The sequence below is a fragment of the Bos javanicus genome, chromosome 1 (assembly GCF_032452875.1).
Source record: "Bos javanicus breed banteng chromosome 1, ARS-OSU_banteng_1.0, whole genome shotgun sequence".
NCBI lineage: Eukaryota > Metazoa > Chordata > Mammalia > Artiodactyla > Bovidae > Bos > Bos javanicus.
The window spans coordinates 121,212,503-121,221,742 of record NC_083868.1 but is presented as its reverse complement, the minus strand read 5'-3'; positions in this window follow the sequence as shown (position 1 = coordinate 121,221,742).

Below are 9,240 nucleotides of genomic sequence, written 5' to 3'. Positions count from 1 at the left end.
GAACTCTTTCACCTTTTGCTTATCCAGAAAACTCTGTATTTCTTCTTCAAATGTGAAAGACTTTTATGGGTAGAATATTCCTTGCTTGCAGTTTGCTTTCTTTTTCAGCACTTTGACTATATTGATCACCTCCTTCTGGTCTGCAAGTTTCTAAATAAAAATCTGCTGATAGTCTTGTGGGGATTCCCTTGTACATAAAAGGTTGTATTGCTGCTTTAAAGATACTCTCTTTGTCTTTAAATTTTAGCAGTTTAATTATAATATGTCTTAGTTTGGTCATTTTGAGTGCATCTTGTCTGGATCTTTTTGGTCTTCTTGGATCTGGATGTTTGTTTCCTTCCCCAGCTTAGGAAAATTTTCAGCTATTATTCTTCAAATAATGTTTCTGCCTTTTTCTGTTTTCTTCTTCTGAGACCCCTCTGATGGAAATATGTATCCACTTGATGATGTCCCTAAAACTATCTGCATTCTTTTTTCAGAGGGGTCCTGTCTTAAAGTTCACTGACCACTTCTTGCACTTCCCCTAGTCTGCTTTCAAATTCCTCTATTTAATTTTTTAGTTAGATTATTGTATTTTTCAGCTCTCTGATTTGTTTGGTACTTATATTTTCGTCTCTTGAAATTTTCATTTTGTTCATGCATTTCTCTATAGACCTCTCTTTATAGACTATAAAGTGAGCATCTTTACAGTGAGCATCTTTATGATAATTACATTGAACTCTTATTAGGATTGTTTCTGGAGTTTTATCTTTTTTTTTTAAGTATATAATTATTTTATTTTATTTTATTTTATTTATTTATTTTTTTTAATATTCCTGTTTGTTTCTCTCTGTTGGTTTCTGTGCATTGTTTAGCTGGGTCCTAGCCATTGGTTGTTTCTCAAACCTCTGTATTTGTGTGAACAACCTTATTTGTTCTTGGGGCTCCCAGTAGTTACAAGTATGCCAAGACCTTTCAATGTCCCAAAGGGGTGGATGATCTTACTTTTAGCATCTAGATGCAGACTGATTAGAAGTAGGACCCTTAGGCAGAAGCTCTTGAAGTATTTAAATAGACCTCTTTTGCTAAGAAATTAGTGTCTGTATGCCTCCTCTGTGCTGAGTCCTGGGGGCAGCCATCCACAAACTGTCCCTTTTTCTGCCACAATCCAACTGAACCCAAACACAAGTCCTGCTGGTCATCAGAGCCAGGTGACGTGCCCTCCGGCCTGCAACATGTAAGGTGCCAGACATGTTCCTAAGCTCCCTTCATGGTGGTTGTTTTTCAGTCACTAAGTCATGTCCAACTCTATGTGACCCCCATGAACTGTAGCACACCAGGCTCTTCTGTCCTTTACTATCTTCCAGAGTTTGCTCGAATTCATGTCCATTGGGTTGGTGATGCTGTCTAATCATCTCATCCTCTGCCACCCCTTCTCCTTCTGCTTTCACTCCCTCCCAGCTTCAGGGTCTTTTCCAGTGAGTTGGCTTTGCACATCAGGTGGCCAAAGATGGCTTTTCATATCAGGAGCACCAGCCTCAGCATCAGTGGTTCCAGTGAATATTCATGTTTGACTTTCTTCAGGATTGACTGGTTTGATCTCCTTGGAGTCCAAGAGACCCTCAAGAGTCTTCTCCATCACCAGATAATGTCAATTCATTTTAATGTGGATTTTTTTCTCATTCACTTGATTTTTAAGAGTTAGCTAGCTTTTGGATTTCTTCTAGAGGGAATTGCTCCATATGTAGATTCAGAGCATCTGTGGGACTAAGTAGTTCAAAAGTCTCTTATGTAGCCACATTTAACAGGAACCCCTGCTCTAAATTTAGTGAGGACAATAGTTTTACTAATTGTCATTTGAAAGGTACAATAAGTCATATCCTGCTTTCTTCCCAGCTGTCACTATAGGTAAATCATCTGTGCTCCTCTCATGCAACACTATTTTTTATTCACAAGAAGCTCATCATCTCTTTCCTACACAAAAACAATGGGAGGAGCAGTATCTTTGATAAAAAAAAAAAAATGGCAGGAGCAGTGAATTTGAGATGAATTTTTCTTAATATGAAGGAGGAATTATGTTGTGTCATTCAAAACTGTATGCCTAGTATTTAGCTTAATGCCTGATGTTATATTAGGCATCAATAAATATTCCTGCTTTAATAGACCTTATAATCCAATTTTACAAATAAGTTCATTTGTATCATATTTATAATAGCTTCCACATACAAGTGACATCATATATCTTTCTTTCTTTTACTTACTTCACCTATGTTGCTGTTAATGGCATTATTTCATTCTTTTTTATGACTGAGCAATATTCCATTATATGTCTGTACCACGTCTTCTTTATCCATTCATCTCCCAATGGACATTTAGGTTGTACCATATGTAGAGTCATGTCTTGGCTATAGTAAATAGTGCTGTGATGAACTCTGGGTTGCATGTATCTTTTTGAATTATGAATTTCTCTAGATATATGCTCAGGAGTGGGATTGCTGGATCATATGGTAATTCTATTTTTAGTTTTTTAAGAAGCCTCCTGTAATTTTCTTTTCCTGTGGTATCTTTGTTTTATTTTGCTATCAGGGTGATGATGGTAGCCTCATAGAATGAGTTTGAGAGTGTTCCTTTCTCTGTAACTTTTTGGAATAGCTTCAGAAGAAGAGATATTAACTCTTTAAATGTTTGACAAAATTCATCTATGAAGCCATCTGGGCCTGGACTTTTATTTGTGGGGAATTTTGTAATCACAGATTCGATTTCAATATATGTGATTGGTCTGTTAATATTTTCTAGTTTACAGCCTACCACCATGAATGTGCCCAATCTTGTCCGTTAATATTTTTTATTTCTTCCTGGTTCAGTCTTGGGAGATTGGACCTTTCTAATAATTTATCCATTTCTTCTAAGTTGTTCATTCTTTTGGCATTGAGTTACTTGTAGCTGATCATAGTTGTCTCTTAAGATCCTTTGTATTTACATGGTGTCAGTTGTAACTTATTTTTTCATTTCTAATTTCATTGATATGACTCCTCTCCCTTTTTTTCTTAATGAATCTGGCTAAAGGTTTATCAATTTTATTTTTTAAAAGAACCAGCTGTTAGTTTCATCGATCTTTTCCAGTGTTCTCTTCATCTCTATTTCATTTATGTATGGTCTGATCTTTATTTCTTCTACTATAGTTTTTTTCCTCCTCCCCCTCCCCTCCCCCTCCCCCTCCCCTTCCTCCTCTTCCTCCTCCTCCTTCTTCTTCTTCTTTTTCTTCCTTTCTCTAGTTGATTTAAGTGTAAGGTCAGATAGTTTATCTGAAACTTTTCCTGTTTCCTGAAGTAACTAAAACCTTCTGTCTCATAAATGCTTTTGCTTCATCCCATAGGTTTTGGATCATGATTTTTGTTTGTTTTCATTTGTGTTTAGATTTTTTTTGATTTCCTGTTTGATTTCTTCAGTGATCCATTGATGTTTAGTACCATAGAGTTTAGCCCAGTTTTAAGTATTTTTCTGATAGTTGATTTCTAATCTCATAGTATTGTGGTCATAAAAGATACTAGATATGATTTTAATTTTGTTAAATTTACCAAGTCTTGCTTTATGGCCCAGTATGTGATCTATCCTAGAGAATAGTCCATGTGCACTTGAAAAGATTATGTATTCTGCTGCCTTTGAATAGAATGCTCTATAAATATCAATTAAGTGTATCTAGTTTAATGATTTTGGAGAAGGAATGGCAACCCACTCCAGTGTTCTTGCCTGGAGAATCCCAGGGACGGTGGAGCCTGGTAGGCTGCAGTCCATGGGGTCGCACAGAGTCGGACACGACTGAAGCAAGTCAGCGGCAGCAGCAGCAGCAGTTTAATGATTATTTAAAGCCTGTGTTTACTTACTGATTTTCTGTCTAGATGAACTACCCATTGGTGTAAGTGGGGTATTAAAGTACCCCCACTATTATTGTGTTACTATCAATTTTTCCTCCTATAAGTGTTGCTGCTAAGTCGCTTCAGTCGTGTCCAACTCTGTGCGACCCCATAGACGGCAGCCCACCAGGCTCCACCGTCCCTGGGATTCTCCAGGCAAGAACACTGGAGTGGGTTGCCATTTCCTTCTCCAATGCATGAAAGTGAAAAGTGAATGTGAAGTTGCACAGTTGTGTCGGACTCTTCACGACCGCATTGACTGCACCCTACCAGGCTCCTCAGTCCATGGGATTTTCCAGGCAATTAAGTGTTAGCATTTGTCTTATATATTGGAGTGATCTTGTATTGGGTGCATACATATAATTAAAACTGTTATATCTTCTACTTGGAGTGATAAGTTGATCATCATGTAGTGTCTTTCTTTGTCTCTTGTACACTATTTTAAAGTCTATTTTGTCTGATATGAGTATTTCTACTCCAGCTTTCTTCTGATTTCCATTTGCAAGGAATACCTTTTTCTATCCTTTCACTTTCAGTTTGTATGTGTCCCTAGATGTGACGGCAACCTACTCCAGTACTCTTGCCTGGAAAATCCCATGGCCGGAGAAGCCTGGTAGGCTGAAATCCATGGGGTCGCTACAAGTCAGACATGACTGAGCGACTTCACTTTCACTTTTCACTTTCATGCATTGGAGAAGGAAATGGCAACCCACTCCAGTGTTCTTGCCTGGAGAATCCCAGGGTCGGTGAAGCCTGGTGGGCTGCCCTCTATGGGGTTGCACAGAGTTGGACACGACTGAAGCGACTTAGCAGCAGCAGCAGCAGCATGCTGATCTATAAAGCTTTCAATTCCTCCATCAACTCTCAGTGAGAGCTTCACTGGGTATATATAGTACTCTTGCTTGTAGGTTTTTCAGTTTCATCACTTTAGATACCTTGTGCCACTCCTTTCTGGCCGGCAAAACTTCAGCTGATTTATCAGCTGATAACCTTTTGGGAATTTTGTTGTATGTTATCTGTTGCTCTTGCCTTGGTGCACTTAATATTTTCTCTTTGTCTTTAATTTTTGTCAGTTTGATTACTGTGTATTTTAGCATGTTCCTACTTGGGTTAAACCTGTATGGTATGTTTCGTGCTACATGAACTTGGATGACTGCTTTTGCTCTGGTTTCTGGTGTACATGAGACCTTGTGTGTGCCATGGAAGAGTGGAGTCTCTGGATCCTCCAGCTCCCTCTGGAGCTCCTACAGTCAAGCCCCACATGCCTTCCACCTGGTGGAAGAGGATTTGATTTTATCACTAGTGCATCTCTCCTACTCTCTCATGGTTTTTTCTACTTTGGATATAGAGTATATTTTTTGGTAAATTACAGTCTTTTTTTTCTTTTTTTCTTTTTAGTCAATGCTTGTTCACCAATTAGTTGTGATCTTAGTGTGCTCATAAGAGGAGATGGGTTCAAGGTTCTTTTACTCCTCCATCTTGTCTCTAAATGTTGAAACATATTCTGTCTTCCTAATGGACTGATCATTTTTCGTTATAAAATGTCTTACTCTTTAGATGCAATTTTGTTCTGAAAGTCTGTTTTGTCTGATATTGATATAGCGCCCTGTACTTCCTGTTGTTTAGTGTCCTTATGCTATGTTTTTCCATATTTTCTTTCAATCTACTTGGCTTTTGAATCTGTCTTTTGTAAATAATAAATAAGGTAACTTTTAAAATCCATTTTCTAGTCTCTACCTTTTGATTCAAGTAATTTCTCCATTTAAACCTAATGTAATTATGAATAAAACAAGATTACATTTGTTTTCTATATATCTTGTCCTTTTTTTAGTGATGTATAGTTAATGTAAAATATATGGTGCAGGTGTACAATATAGTGATTTACAACTTTTAAAGGTTATTTTACTACTTCCCTTTATAATTATGAAATATTGGCTATTTTCCCCACATTGGACATATATCCTTATAGCTTATTTTATTTGACACCCAATAGCTTGTGCCTCTTAATCTCCACCTCTATACTGCCCCTCCTTCTTTTTGTCTCCCTTCTGGTAACCACTAGTTTGTTCTCTATATCTGTGAGTCTGCAGTTTTTTTGTTATAGTCACAAGTTTGTCATTTTTAGATTACACATATAAGTGATAGCATTATCACTTATTATCTGACATTTCTTTTAGCATTATGACTTCCAAGTCCATGATGTCATTGCAAATGACAAACTTTCATTCTTTTGGGGGCTGGGTAGCATCCCAGAGTTTGTGTATATGTATGTATGTATGTATGTACACATACATATTCTTTATCCATTCACCTATTGATTGCCGCCTGTAGAAGTTAGCTTCTATACATTGGTAATTGTAAATAATGCTGCTGTGAACACTTGGGTGCATGTATCTTTTCAAGTCAGTGAGGTTTTTTTCAGATATATGCACCCAGGTGTGGAATTGCCATGTCATATGTTAGTTCATTTTCTGAGAATCTTCCATTCTATTTTTCACAATAGCTTCCACGATTTACATTCCCACTCACAGTGTACAAAAGTTTCCTTTCCTCACATCCTCATCAAGATTTTCCTTTTTTTTTTTAATGACAGTTCTTCTGACAGGTATGAGATGATATTTCATTGTGTTTTTGATTTTCATTTCTCTGATTAGCAATGTTAAGACTCTTTTTTGTTACCCCATTCCCCCATTTCTACTTTCTTTTGGTTAAAATGTTATAATAAAAATATCTATTTTATTTTATTGTTTTTAATCGTTTTTGAGAATTTTTTTGTTATTGTTTTGTGGTTGTCCTGGGAAATATAATTTTTATCTTAATCCAGTTTAGATTGATACCAACTTAATTTCAATAGCATGCCTTTTAATTTTCTTCCAGTAGAGACCCATTCTCTCTCTCTCTTCCTTTGTTCTGTAATTAACATACAAATTGCATTTTATATGTCTATCAACGAAGTTTATAATTATTACTTCATGTACTTCCTTTGAATAAAATAGTAGGAAAAAGTTACAAAAAGACATTCTTTCATATTTACTTACGTAGTTATGTTTACTGATGCTCCTTACCTTTTCAAGTGGATTCAAGTCAATATCCAATGTCCTTTTATCCTTTTATTTCAGCCTGAAGAATTCTCTTTAGTAATTATTGTAGGCTAGAATCACTTTCACTTTTCACTTTCATGCATTGGAGAAGGAAATGGCAACCCATTCCAGTGTTCTTGCCTGGAGAATCCCAGGGACGGGGAAGCCTGGTGGGCTGCCGTCTCTGGGGTCGCACAGAGTCAGACACGACTGAAGCGACTTAGCAGCAGCAGCAGCAGCAGAATCACTAAGAGAGTTCCAGAAAAACATCTATTTCTGCTTTATTGACTATGCCAAAGCCTTTGACTGTGTGGATCACAATAAACTGTGGAAAATTCTGAAAGAGATGGGAATACCAGACCACCTGACCTGCCTCTTGAGAAATTTGTATGCAGGTCAGGAAGCAACAGTTAGAACTGGACATGGAACAACAGACTGGTTCCAAAATAGGAAAAGAAGTATGTCAAGGCTGTATATTGTCACCCTGCTTATTTAACTTATATGCAGAGTACATCATGAGAAATGCTGGGCTGGAAGAAGCACAAGCTGGAATCAAGATTGCTGGGAGAAATATCAATAACCTCAGATATGCAGATGACACCACCCTTATGGAAGAAAGTGAAGAGGAACTAAAAAGCCTCTTGATGAAAGTGAAAGTGGAGAGTAAAAAAGTTGGCTTGAAGCTCAACATTCAGAAAACTAAGATCATGGCATCTGGTCCCATCACTTCATGGGAAATAGATGGGGAAACAGTGGAAACAGGGTAAAAATTTAATTTTGGGGGCTCCAAAATCACTGCAGATGGTGACTGCAGCCATGAAATTAAAAGACGCCTACTCCTTGGAAGAAGAGTTATGATCAACCTAGATAGCATATTGAAAAGCAGAGACATTACTTTGCCAACAAAGGTCCGTCTAGTCAAGGCTATGGTTTTTCCTGTGGTCATGAATGGATGTGAGAGTTGGACTGTGAAGAAAGCTGAACACCGAAGAATTGATGCTTTTGAACTGTGGTGTTGGAGAAGACTCCTGAGAATCCCTTGGACTGCAAGAAGATCCAACCAGTCCATCCTAAAGGAGATCAGCCCTGGGATTTCTTTGGAAGGAATGATGCTAAAGCTGAAACTCCAGTACTTTGGCCACCTAATGAGAAGAGTTGACTCATTGGAAAAGACTGGGAGGGATTGAAGGCAGGAAGAAAAGGGGATGACAGAGGATGAGATGGCTGGATGGCATCAATGACCCGATGGACATGAGTCTGAGTGAACTCCGAGAGTTGGTGATGGACAGGGAGGCCTGGCGTGCTGCGATTCATGGGGTCACAAAGAATCGGACATGACTGAGCGACTGAACTGAACTGAACTGAACCGAGAATAACTAAAAGAAGTTTCTCTCTGGCTTCCCATCCCCCAGCAATGTCTTAGTTTACCCTTAATTTCTTGAAGTATGGTTTTGCCATATATAAAACTTAAATCTTTGTAGCTTAGGAGGCTACATCAGTAACAGACAAAATAGACTTTAAGACAGATTGATTCTAGAGAAAAAATGTACACTTTATAATGATAAAATGATGAACCCATCAGGAAGATACAAGTATTAACATATATGTATGTTACAACAGATCTCCAAAATGCAAACTTTTTTGAAAAGTTTACAGACTTTTTCCAACACTTTGAATACATCATTGCACTGCTTTTTGACACCATTTTTCTGATAAAAGTCAGCTTTAAATCTTATTCAGAAGTGCTTGTATAAGTTGTTTTCGTATTTCCAAGATTTTCTCATTTTGACTCTTCCCTTTGAATTATGATATTTCTATGTGTGATTTATTTAAGTTTATTTTACCTGGAGATCACTGAGGTTTTGAATGAATAAACTAGCTTTTTTCATGAAATTTGGGATATTCTTGACCTATATTTCTTCAAATATCTTTTCTATTCTTTCTCTCTCTCCACAAAATTTTTAATCTGTACTTGACTATTAATTCCTAGTAGTGTATTTATCATCTTAGTTATTGTATTTTCAAGTCTATTTATTCTTTTATATTTTTTTGGCTCTTTCTTAACACATTATTGACCAGAGGGTTTTTGTAGAAACTAATGCCTGTGACCAGCAATTTGTTATGTAAGTGAATGTTGAAATGCCTGAGTAAATATCAACCTTCTTTTGCACTTAATGTATTTATTTGAAACTTTGTACATGTCTTACTAAAACATTCTAATATTTTGCTAAGGTATGATAAGCAGTATAGGCACCAGAACATACTGT